Genomic DNA, 12636 nt, shown 5'->3' with positions numbered 1-12636 from the left:
AGAGCTGTCCATGTCCTCACTGTCTGTGATATGTTCTTACCCTCAGGGGAAACACTGATCCAAATCTTACAAAATAGTTAAATAGTTACTCATGACATCATCCTTACAGATGATTTTGCCTTACAGATGATTTTGCTCTCCTCGTTCTAGTATCGTTGATTACTGTAAAAAAAAAATCACTATCATTCGGACTTGTCATCAACTTCTGGCTTCCTTCTCATGCTTACCTAAAGATTCTGCTATAAGCTTCAGATTAAAAAGTAGGTGTTTAACCAAGACAGACATCCTCAGAGCCTCAATGAAAAGGACAAGGCACTCTTACCTATTGATACTTTAAGTAATAGACTCATGAGTATAAACTACCAAGCTGACACCACTTAGACAACTGCAGATTGCAGCAGGAGACTGAGTCAGGATCTCCAGGACTTTTTTCTTTTAGTCCAGAAGCAGCCACTTTGTAAAAGCAGATTGCAGACCCAACATCCAGTGCAACAAGTATTAGTTAAATGGAAGTGAATGAACTGATAAGGTGAATACAATTGTGGTTATTTGTATTGGGATATTATTTATCTTCTTATTGTGTACTGGTATTATTTTTAATGTTCTATTTTCTTATGGACCTATGATGAAGCCCTTTCTCTTTCTTCTTGATCACGCCTAACCTTTATTTTAAACTAGGGATTAGAAAACCATGGTCCATGGGCCAAATCTAGCTCATCACAGGTCAAACCTAATCTATGAGCCCATTGTTTACATGTTGCCTATGGATTCTTTTATGCTGCATTGGCAGATTTGAGCACAAATCTTATAGTAGACCCATGGCCCACAAAACTGAAAACATTTACTATCTCGTCCTTTATAGAAAAAGTTTGCTGATCCTTGTTTTAGACTATGCCTTTGCAAACTGAAATGAACTATTGTTTACAACACTGTCAAATTCAGAGACAAATGTTTTTTACTAAGTCTTTTGATTTTAAAACCAAGGTAGTGGACTTTCCTGGTGGCACAGTGGTTAAGAATCTGCCTGCCAATGCAGGGGTCACGGGTTCGATCCCTGGTCCGGGAACATCCCACATGCCACGGAGCAACTAAGCCCGTGCGCCACAACTACTGAGCCTGCGCTCTAGAGCCCGCGAGCCACAACTACTGAAGCCCATGCGCCTAAAGCCCGTGCTCCACAACAAGAGAAGCCACCACGATGAGAAGCCCGCGCACCACAACGAAGAGAAGCCCCCGCGTGCTGCAACTAGAGAGAGCCCACACACAGCAACGAAGCCCCAAGGCAGCCAAAAATAAATAAATTTATTTTAAAAAAAAGAAAAAAAAAAAGCAGTTTTTCAAGGGATCAATAAGTTTTGTTTGTTTAAGCAGGATATAGTTAGAAAAATCAATTGTGTAACCAAAGTTACGCATGAAGTATCAAATGAGAATAAATCTCATTTAATCAGGTATGATAAGCCTCCCATTGAGGAACAGGAGTTGTGCTTCATATGTGGAACAAAGGCTCACAAAGCCCTCCCAGGAAACCTAACACCTGTTTTGTGGATTTCTGGATCCTGGAATTTTAGATCATTTCCTGGCAGACCAGATACCTTAGTAGATTTGGAGAATTTCACAATGAGAGAGAAATTTATTCACATTTACAGGTACTCCAGGAAAAACTGATAGAAATGAATTTCTTAGGTTTGGTTTTCTAGCTTCAAATCATGAGTGCAAATAAGAGCAACAAAAACTCTTCTGGCCTATTGAAAAGACGCTAGTAGATTCCACGTAATTTCTCCAGACAGAGGTTAATATTTTGGCCTTAGTCATTGCTTAAGACCACGTGGTGCTGGATTTGCTGACCATGCTTCAAAGAAATTTATATTTAACTAACACTTTTTGCTGCACCAATGTTAATGAATCAGAACAAGATAAAATAAGACTAGCTTTTGTGATCAAAAATAATGGGCTTCCCTGGTGGCGCAGTGGTTGAGAGTCCGCCTGCTAATGCAGGGGACACGGGTTCGAGCCCTGGTCTGGGAGGATCCCACATGCCACGGAGCAACTACTGAGCCCGTGAGCCGCAACTACTGAGCCCGTGAGCCGCAACTACTGAGCCTGCGCGTCTGGAGCTGTGCTCCGCAATGGGAGAGGCCGCGACAGTGAGAGGCCCACGCACCACGATGAAGAGTGGCCCCCGCTCGCCACAACTGGAGAAAGCCCTCACACAGAAACGAAGACCCAACACAGCCAAAAATAAATAAATAAATAAATTTATTAAAAAAAAATAATCTTTAGGAATTATGATCACAAGGATGGCTTTTAGAAAAAGTTTCCAAAATCTGGAAAAAGACAAAGGGGTTTCTGCCTGTTGTTTCAGTGTTGTGTTGGGTGTAGTCTAACAACCCGCCCAGAGTTATTTTGATTCTCTAGGAGTGCGTGCCTCTATATGACTTGCTATTTACTATTCAGGATATTTTTCGACTCTGTAAGGGTAGATGTTAACTCATAGAAAACAGAGATGTAAATTATTCTTGTCCAATAGGAATGAAAATGAAATTTATCTCTGGAGAGATGCAAATGGAAATATTATAACCCAAAAGTTATGGCTTATTTTATATATAACTTAGCAATCTGATTCCAGCATCCTTTCAATGACTTTATATACCTAAGTCTCTCAAATTTTCTTTGACCCAGCTTCACCATTCTGCTGAGTCCTTCATTAATGAGTTTAATAAATTCTTGACACAGACTCACTTTTAAAAATGTTAGATATATAATCATTGACTACCTTCCTAGATGCTTGGGTAAAATATGAAAGCTAGAGAGAGTTAAGGATTTTTTTAAGATAATAAATATTTGTCTGTTTCCCAATGTAAAAAAGGAAGCCATGAAAAGAGGACTATTAAAGATTCAGTCAAGAGGAGACAATTAATGAGTCAAATCCCGGAAAAGGGGCACAAAATTCAAAACGTGAATGGCTGGATGACGCTTGGTTAGAAAAATGACCAACTTTTAATCTGATGGTGAAGAAAGGAAGTATAGTTGTATACATAGATAACTTTGTAAGTTAAGAAGCAAGAAGTTGAAGACGTTCATACCACGTAAGCTGTCTGTTGCTGAGACTGAGGGTTTGGTGGTGTGGTAGGTAATGGGAAGGCATGGTAAGGGTTTGAATGGCCACTGGTAGAAATGAGAAAGGGAGCCAATTTGAAACAACCTTGCTGAGGTGAAAAGGGAATTTGTTGGCTGTACTAATCTCAACGTGGGATTTTTGGTGAGAATCAGGGATGTGTTGGAGGAAGTTCCAGACAATTGCAGTGATGTATTGTGGAATTCAGGGAGGAGAACACAAGAGAGAAAGCCAAGATGTGGCTGATGGATGTGGAGGAGGTGGATGGTATCCAGAGACTGGGCCCCATGACAAGGTTGGTGAGGCACAATGGAGCAAAGGAGTCGCAGCAAAGAGGCACAGGGTGAGGCTGGGGATGGAGGCTCCCGGTGGATGGTTCCAGATGATGACGAGGTTTCAGTGTGAGCAGCAATGGCGTCTGATATTCAAGTTAAGTATGTGTCTCGGGTCAACCTTTCAGAAGACATTGGGGTAGGGTGTAGGGACAGGCTGGTAAAAATGACTTCACTGAAAAATATATAGGGGACACTAGGCTCTCGCACACTGGTAAAGAGTAAGAAGTTCTTTTTTCATAGGGCAACGCTTGACCTATTCCAGATATTCTGTGTGACCCAGATCCTGAAGACCACAAGGAAGGGGAGAAGAGTAGAGTAGAATAGAGATACACATTGGGTACCCAGCACTGCGCGGGCCCTTCACACACACCATCTCATTCAATACAGTAATAGTGCAGGAGGCATATTAGCATCCCAACTTCTTAGATGAGCTAATAGGCTCTGGGAGGATAAGCTATTTGCCCAGTATCACAGGTAGGAAATGTCAGGGCTCATACCCAGAGCTATCAAGAGGCCAAAGTCCATTTTCATAATTACTACAGCATAGTCTCCAGGAAAATAAGGAAATAAGGGAACAGGATTCAGGAAGGGGAGAGAAGTGGGAAAAGGCACTTAATAATTTCTCAAGATGTACATTCAGGCACCTTGTTTTTTCCAAAGGGGGAGGAAGCACTAGGTACCCCTAGAATTGCCCTATACAGCACAACTGTACCTATCAATGTTCATATGAAGCAATTAAGATTAAAAAATATTGAGAATCCATAAAACAAACATATACTGGAAGTACAGAGAAGAACCCAGGGACTTTGTATCTTTGTTCCTGGTTGCTGGCTCCTTTCAAGGTATTTACATACCAAGGAATTTACGTACCTCACTTCCTTCACGTCATTACTCATAACCAGCTTTGTAACACTGGTCTTCCTAAGCATCCAGCTGAAAATTACAACCCACCACCTCAACCCTCACTACTTGGACACTCCGTTCATCTAAGATATCACATATTTCATTTGTTTATTGTATTCTCCACTAGAACGTAAACACCATGAGAGGGGGACTTTGTCTTTTTGCTTTTTTCATTTTTGTGGGGTTTTTTTGTTTTTTGTTTTTACTATTGTATTCCCAGCATCTAGAATGGTTCCTGGTACATGGTAGAAGCTCAAATATTTTAAAATTTATCTCAAGGTCAGGCAAGTGCCCAATGACCTGTGGCAGACCTTTCTAATTCTTTACTCAAAATCCCCCTTCTTTCCTATCAGTAGAATTGTGTTTGAGGGCAGCAGCAGCATACCAAAAATAAACAAGTAAATGTTAAACCATTCTATTTCCCAGCTTCTCTAGCTGATGATGGCTGTGAGGCATCGTCCTGGCTGATGAGCTGGAAAAGGAGGTTCCTGGGCGAGGCTTCCTGAAAAGCTCTGTACAAGGCAGTAGCATCAGCCTGCACACACCATTTTGCTTTTGCCCTTCTTGTCTGGCATGTGCATGTGATGCCAGAGGCAGCACAGTTATCCTGGGCCATCAGGCAGCTCAGGATGGATAAAGTGGAAAGAGGGGAGGAGCCACTACCCTACCCTGGACCACCTTCTTCTGGACATCCAGTCCTATGAGCGAAAATAAAGCCCTAATTTTTTGAGCCATTGCTTAGCTGTGTTTTCTGTGACTTGCAGTTGAATGCAATCCTGTGTAAACCCCCAGGGTCAGAATTGTGCTTCCCACTTTCCCCTCCTTCAAATCTAGGCCTTACGATCCATGTGTGGGAAAGCTAGGTGTGATTGGCACCCACTCAGCCAGCTATATGGAGATTATGGCTTGTTTAACAGTCCAGTCCATCGTGGCAGGACAAATAATACTGAGCACAAGAGAGTGAAAGGCTGGCTGCTTTTCCTGTGCAGACCTAGCAAATGTTGGGTTCTCTCAAATTTCTCTAATCAGATAAAAAAATCTAGAGAAAGTGGGAGAGAGGAAGAAGTGTTTCCCAAACATGGAGAAGTCCCTTCATTTACAGGCTAAGAATAAAATGCAAAGATATAGTCAATATTCCCTGATACAATCAGGATCATCCCCGGCAGATATTTTTAAAATGTAGATTGAGTCCCTAGCCTAGAATTAAATGAAATAGAAACACCCAAGATAGGTCTCCTAAACATCAATTTTGAGAGAGCTCCCCTAGTGCTACTGATTTACATGCTGGTTGAGAACCACTGCTTCAGTGGTTTCACACTATCAAACCTGTTATGGATTGAACTGTGTCCCCTTGAAATTCATATGTTGAAGGTCTAACCCCCAATGTGACTGTATTTGGAGACAGAGCCTACAAGGAGGTAATTAAGGTTCAATGAAATCACACAGTGGGTTCCTCATCCGATAGGACCTGAGCGTTCCCCGTCTTCCCCGCGGTCTCTCTGCCATGTGACGACACAGCAAGAAGACGGCTAGCTGTCTGCAAGCCAGGAAGAGGGCTCTCACTAGAATCCGACCATGCTGGCACCTTGATCTCGAACTTCCAGCCTCCAAAACTGTGAGAAAATAAGCTTCTGTTAGAGAAGAGCTAACACCTATCCTTCTCAAACTCTTCCAAAATATTGCAGAGGGAGGAACACTCCCCAACTCATTCTACGAGGCCACCATCACCCTGATACCAAAACCAGGCAAAGATGTCACAAAGAAAGAAAACTACAGGCCAATATCACTGATGAACATAGATGCAAAAATCCTCAACAAAATACTAGCAAACAGAATCCAACAGCACATTAAAAGGATCATACACCATGATCAAGTGGGGTTTATTCCAGGAATGCAAGGATTCTTCAATATACGCAAATCAATCAACGTGATACATTATATTAACAAATTGAAGGAGAAAAACCATATGATCATCTCAATAGATGCAGAGAAAGCTTTCGACAAAATTCAACACCCATTTATGATAAAAGTCCTGCAGAAAGTAGGCATAGAGGGAACTTTCCTCAACATAATAAAGACCATATATGACAAACCCACAGCCAACATTGTCCTCAATGGTGAAAAACTGAAACCATTTCCACTAAGATCAGGAACAAGACAAGGTTGCCCACTCTCACCACTATTATTCAACATAGTTTTGGAAGTGTTAGCCACAGCAATCAGAGACGAAAAAGAAATAAAAGGAATCCAAATCGGAAAAGAAGAAGTAAAGCTGTCACTGTTTGCAGATGACATGATACTATACATAGAGAATCCAAAAGATGCTACCAGAAAACTACTAGAGCTAATCAATGAATTTGGTAAAGTAGCAGGATAGAAAATTAATGCACAGAAATCTCTTGCATTCCTGTATACTAATGATGAAAAATCTGAAAGTGAAATTAAGAAAACACTCCCGTTTACCATTGCAACAAAAAGAATAAAATACCTAGGAATAAACCTACCTAAGGAGACAAAAGACCTGTATGCAGAAAATTATAGGACACTGATGAAAGAAATTAAAGATGATACAAATAGATGGAGAGATATACCATGTTCTTGGATTGGAAGAATCAACATTGTGAAAATGACTCTGCTACCCAAAGCAATCTACAGATTCAATGCAATCCCTATCAAACTACCACTGGCATTTTTCACAGAACTAGAACAAAAAATTTCACAATTTGTATGGAAACACAAAAGACCCCGAATAGCCAAAGCAATCTTGAGAATGAAAAATGGAGCTGGAGGAATCAGGCTCCCTGACTTCAGACTATATTACAAAGCTACAGTAATCAAGACAGTTTGGTACTGGCACAAAAACAGAAATATAGATCAATGGAACAGGATAGAAAGCCCAGAGATAAGCCCACGCACATATGGTCACCTTATCTTTGATAAAGGAGGCAAGCATATACAGTGGAGAAAAGACAGCCTCTTCAATAAGTGGTGCTGGGAAAATTGGACAGGTACATGTAAAAGTATGAAATTAGAACACTCCCTAACACCATACACAAAAATAAACTCAAAATGGATTAAAGACCTAAGTGTAAGGCCAGACACTATCAAACTCTTAGAGGAAAACATAGGCAGAACACTGTATGACATAAGTCACAGCAAGATCCTTTTTGACCCAGGTCCTAGAGAAATGGAAATAAAAACACAAATAAACAAATGGGACCTAATGAAACTTAAAAGGTTTTGCACAGCAAAGGAAACCATAAACAAGACCAAAAGACAACCCTCAGAATGGGAGAAAATATTTGCAAATGAAGCAACGGACAAAGGATTAATCTCCAAGATTTACAAGCAGCTCATGCAGCTCAATAACAAAAAAACAAACAACCCAATCCAAAAATGGGCAGAAGACCTAAATAGACATTTCTCCAAAGAAGAGATACAGATTGCCAACAGACACATGAAAGAATGCTCAACATCATTAATCATTAGAGAAATGCAAATCAAAACTACAATGAGGTATCATCTCACACCAGTCAGAATGGCCATCATCAAAAAATCTAGAAACAATAAATGCTGGAGAGGGTGTGGAGAAAAGGGAACACTCTTGCACTGTTGGTGGGAATGTAAATTGATACAGCCACTATGGAGAACAGTATGGAGGTTCCTTAAAAAGCTAAAAATAGAACTACCATATGACCCAGCAATCCCACTACTGGGCATATACCCTGAGAAAACCATAATTCAGAAAGAGTCATGTACCAAAATATTCATTGCAGCTCTGTTTACAATAGCCAGGACATGGAAGCAACCTAGGTGTCCATCATCGGATGAATGGATAAAGAAGATGTGGCACATATATACAATGGAATATTACTCAGCCATAAAAAGAAATGAAATGGAGGTGTTTGTAATGAGGTGGATGGAGTTAGAGTCTGTCATACAGAGTGAAGTAAGTCAGAAAGAGAAAAACAAATACAGTATGCTAACACATATATATGGAATCTAAGGGAAAAAAAAAAAAAAAAAGAGGTCATGAAGAGCCTAGTGGCAAGATGGGAATAAAGACACAGACCTACTAGAGAGTGGACTTGGGGATATGGGGAGGGGGAGGGGTGAGATGTGACAGGGTGAGAGAGTGTCATGGACATATATACACTACCAAATGTAAAATAGATAGCTAGTGGGAAGCAGCCGCATAGCACAGGGAGATCAGCTCGGTGCTTTGTGACCACCTAGAGGGGTGGGATGGGGAGGGTGGGAGGGAGGGAGATGCAAGAGGGAAGAGATATGGCAACATATGTATATGTGTAACTGATTCACTTTGTTGTAAGGCAGAAGCTAGCACACCATTGTAAAGCAATTATACTTCAATAAAGATGTTTAAAAAAAAAAAAAAAAAAAAAAAAAAAATAAGCTTCTGTGTTGAAGTCCCCCAGTCTACGGTATTCTGCCACAGCAGCCCCAGCTAATACAAGCCTCTAACCGAAGGAGGTGACCACCCTACTTCCCCATGTTCTCTCTAGGGTCCTTACTAGTCTCCCGAAGTATCCTACTCATTCTCACCCTTATACTTGTCTCCCTCCATTGGGAAAACAAGTTGCTAAATATTTACTGAGTCTCTGATTTAGTGGCAGGTGCTAAGAGGGAATGTAAGGATATATAAACAAACGCGTTTACCCCTCGAGCTACCTGGAAGCAACAGAACTGTAAAATAAATTTAAGAAGAATCATTTTCCTATCTACAAAACAGAAACAGACTCACAGACACAGAGATCAGACTTGTGGTTGCCACGGGGGTGGGGAGCGGAGGGGGAAGGTTGGACTGGGAGTTTGGGGTTGGTAGATGCAAACTATTACACTTAGACTGGATGAACAACGAGGTCCTACTGCATAGCACAGGGAACTATGTCCAATCTCCTGGGATAAACCATAACGGAAAAGAATATTAAAAAAAAGAATGTATCTATATGTATAACTGAGTCACTTGGCTGTACAGCAGAGATTCACACAACATTGTAAATCAACTATACTTCAATAAATAAAAAAAAATCATTTTCCTCACATTTAACCCTTTCAGTGATTTCCCACTGATCTCAGTACCGAGATGGCCTGCAAGGCCCTACACCACTGGGCCCCCTTTTCTCACTCCCTCCCTACAATTCAGCCTTCTTTCAGTTTCCTGAACCCATCCTTTTCCTCCTGGACTCTTTCTACACATGCTGTTACCACTGCCTGGGCCACTCAGAAACCTGCTCTCCTCCTCATCTGTTTCCTACCAACTCTTCAGGGTTAAGCACAAATGTCACTTCCTCGGCAAGGCCCTTCCCGCCCTTCGAGTTAGATCTCCATTAAGCACTCGCAGAGCCGCCCCGTGACCTTTTTCTTCATAGCACTAATAACAGGCATGGTGATTTAAACAATTATTTACGGACTTGTTCAACAAGTGAGGTAAGGACAATGTTTACCTTAGTTGTGGTTCTGTGCCCAGCACTCAGCATAGTATAGCATATTCTTACTAAAAGAATAAGATCTGATAAGACGAGAAATCTCATTAATTACCAGATATGTAGAATAGTCATTAAAAGCTCAGGTCAGGAGAGGGGGTAGAGCAGCAGGACTGGATAGGCTAAGCAACTGCACAGAGCAAACACCTTAACAGAGTCTGAAAGGAAAGAATCCAATCATTCTGACGTCATTTCTGTTAGGCCTATTCAGACAGCACTCACCATTCAGAGTCCAGCTCTAAAAATACGTTTCACAAAGAAAACGGACTAGTTACTCCATGCCATCTTGATCTCTTCCTTCCTTGGAATCTACATTGTAAGACAACAGAAACACAGCCATACAATGCTCATTTGTATTGGGTAATAGTCTTGCACTGTCTTCTAATCATTAAACTTGTGAATGCCCTTAACAGTCTGAAACTTGAAGGCAGCAATAACATGTTATTCATTTATTCATTCATCAGGCATGTAATGTATTCAGTGCCTGAAGTTCCAGTCTGCAGGACCTCAAAGCGAGATAAGGCAGAGTCCTTGCTCTTAAGCAGTTCAGTTTATTGGGCCAACAAGTAAACAGGTCCTTGTAATACGTGACAAGTGCTGTAATAAACACCAAGTTCTGGACATTCACAGAAATGGTTTCTCACTCAGATCGGGGGCCTATATGGAAGGCTTCCTGGAGATACCTGAGCTGAGTTAAAGGTTTAGAGTTTGTGGCCCAAGACTTGAGAAGACATTCCAGGCAAAAGGAGCAGCCTAGCTTCTTCAGAAACCTGTATGAAGTTCTGTGCAACTGGTTAGGTTATGTCCATAATGTGAAGCCATGAGGCTAGAGAAGTAGGCAGGTCCAGAACACCAAGGTCTTTTGCTAGTTTAAGTTTATATTTTATCCTACAGGCAATGGAAAGGCATAGAAAGATTTTAATCAGAGAAAAGCCATCCTATGGCTTAGAAAGCTCACCAACAAGTAGATGAAAGATGGTAAGGCTGGGTTCAGTTAGCTCTTTAAAGTTAATGAGAAATGGAGAAGGCAAGGCCCCACGGCAGTAGAGGCATTAGCTAAGATGTTCAGGGATTAAATGGACAAGATTTGGTGATGTGACAATAAATGCACCTTTTCCCTCCCTACCTCCTCTCCTTTCCCAAGGTCCCATGTCCCAGTCCTATTTCCAGGTTCATTTTCTTACCTTTACATTACACGTCAAAGGCAACCTCTGGTTCACTGTTACACCCAGGCTTCATCACCCCCACCACCATCCAGCCCCCCTTTCTTGTCATTGTACTTTTTGACTACAGATGCACACCTCAAGTGTTAATAGAAAGCTTTTTCAAGGAGAAGCACCGAACTTGAATAGCCGGTATTTCATAAACAAAATAAAAAAGCCAAATTCTTCTTCTAGAAACCTTTTCCAGTTCCTAAGTGGCGTTGCCCTTCAATCTCCCTCTGATCTGATGCTGTCATATCCCACGGACCAGAGGTCTGTGAGAGTATCTCAGAAGTTAACATTCTCACATGTGGGAAATTAGCCCATGTGGATATTTTAGAACTAAGATGCTGCAATTAGAGGCGGTACTTAAGGAATAGACACAAGGTATTCTTAACAGAACCACAATACTGGGATGGCTGCTATGTTACACAACTATTTGAAACTAAAATGTGGCAGTCTGAAGCAAGAGATGCAGAACAAGTTGACCCAGGTAAGATTTCTTAGAGCCCTGCTTTACAGGGAACTAGAACTGCCAGGGCCAACTGAGCAGGATGTGGGAAGGGGAAGCAGCACCTCTGCCTCTGCTTTAAGGACTGGGGATTTGGAGTGGCTGAGCCACTATGACCCCCACTCCCCCCCATTCCCCCCACTCCACACACTGCAGAACCGCTCTCACCCAGTGGAGGCCAACTGCCAGCCTTACCTGGAGCTCCCCGCTTGCTCTCTCACTTTTGGAGGCTGATGAAGACACTGCAACATAAGCAGTAAACACTAGATCATCAGGATAATGGAGACCCTGGCAGTCAAAACTCTAGCTCATGAAGGGATCCTGGGCATTGCCTCAATCCTTTCTTGCTGATAGGAGATCAAGATCTGGACTGAGGCCTCCCTACAACGTCCTATCTGGGCCTACAACAAACATCGCCATGGAGAGGACCCTTTGAGGGCCACTCCAGAGACCTGTAGATAACCTCAGAAAAGCCCAATCATGGGACTGAGGCAATATCTGAAAATTGGCCTGAAGCCCACTTGACACCCATTGAGAAATGCAAATCAAAACTACAATGAGGTATCTCCTCACACCAGTCAGAATGGCCATCATCAAAAAGTCTACAAATAACAAATGCTGGAGAGGGTGTGGAGAAAAGGGAACCCTTGTATACTGTTAGTGGGAATGTAAATTGGTGCAGCTGCTACAGAGAACAGTATGGAGGTTCCTCAAAAAACTAAAAATAGAGTTGCCACAAGATCAGATCAGGCCTACCTGAGTAAATCTGAAGGAGAGTGTCTTTCAACAGACGATCCTGTTTCAGGGCTGGGGACGTGGGGAGGGAGACTTTTATCAGTACTATCAGGGCTTACGTGGGGTTGCTCACACACTGTTTCTCTCTGGTAAACAATTTACCCCCGAATGAGCACCGTCACAGCTGTTACAAAGTGTTTTGCTGGAACTCAGTAACTGCAAGCTCACCTGCTGGAACTAGACTAGTAGTTAGATGCAACTTGCCCTTGGACCTGTATGTTTCAGCCACACCAAGTACTCTGCCCGTCCTCAGCAAATTAGCATCATTAAA

The 12636-nt window shown here is 41.9% G+C and overlaps 1 long non-coding RNA gene across 1 annotated transcript in view; it reads right to left on the bottom strand.

Annotated features, from left to right (window-relative positions):
• The window catches only part of LOC133092074 (uncharacterized), a 55051-nt gene extending 42660 nt beyond the window's left edge, over positions 1–12391 (bottom strand). Inside the window, exons 1-3 of the long non-coding RNA XR_009701017.1 lie at positions 12327–12391; positions 11766–11812; positions 10080–10166 (exon numbers count right to left, since the gene is read on the bottom strand). This is a non-coding gene — a long non-coding RNA (uncharacterized LOC133092074). The remainder of the gene's footprint in view (positions 1–10079; positions 10167–11765; positions 11813–12326) is intronic.
• Positions 12392–12636: the final 245 nt, after the last annotated feature.

Source organism: Eubalaena glacialis, chromosome 5 (genome assembly GCF_028564815.1).
Source record: "Eubalaena glacialis isolate mEubGla1 chromosome 5, mEubGla1.1.hap2.+ XY, whole genome shotgun sequence".
NCBI classification, from domain to species: domain Eukaryota; kingdom Metazoa; phylum Chordata; class Mammalia; order Artiodactyla; family Balaenidae; genus Eubalaena; species Eubalaena glacialis.
This window is presented reverse-complemented; position numbering and strand designations above follow the sequence as displayed.